The sequence below is a fragment of the Bison bison genome, unplaced genomic scaffold (genome assembly GCF_000754665.1).
Source record: "Bison bison bison isolate TAMUID 2011002044 unplaced genomic scaffold, Bison_UMD1.0 scf7180017864490, whole genome shotgun sequence".
Taxonomy (NCBI): domain Eukaryota; kingdom Metazoa; phylum Chordata; class Mammalia; order Artiodactyla; family Bovidae; genus Bison; species Bison bison.
Genome location: NW_011495049.1, coordinates 3,187,722 through 3,188,340, shown reverse-complemented (window position 1 = coordinate 3,188,340; position 619 = coordinate 3,187,722).

Genomic DNA, 619 nt, shown 5'->3' with positions numbered 1-619 from the left:
AAGGAACATTTCATGCAAAGATGGGCTCGATAAAGGACAGAAATGGTATGGACCTAACAGAAGCAGAAGATATTAAGAAGAGATGGAAAGAATACACAGAAGAACTGTACAAAAAAGATCTTCACGACCCAGATAATCACGATGGTGTGATCACTGACCTAGAGCCAGACATCCTGGAATGTGAAGTCAAGTGGGCCTTAGAAAGCATCACTACGAACAATGCTAGTGGAGGTGATAGAGTTCCAGTTGAGCTATTCCAAATCCTGAAAGATGATGCTGTGAAAGTGCTGCACTCAATATGCCAGCAAATTTGGAAAACTCAGCAGTGGCCACAGGACTGGAAAAGGTCAGTTTTCATTCCAATCCCAAAGAAAGGCAATGCCCCGCACAATTGCACTCATCTCACACGCTAGTAAAGTAATGCTTAAAATTCTCCAAGCCAGGCTTCAGCAATATGTGAACTGTGAACTTCCTGATGTTCAATCTGGTTTTAGAAAAGGCAAAGGAACCAGAGATCAAATTGCCAACATCTGCTGGATCATTGAAAAAGCAAGAGAGTTCCAGAAAAACATCTATTTCTGCTTTATTGACTATGCCAAAGCCTTTGACTGTGTGGATC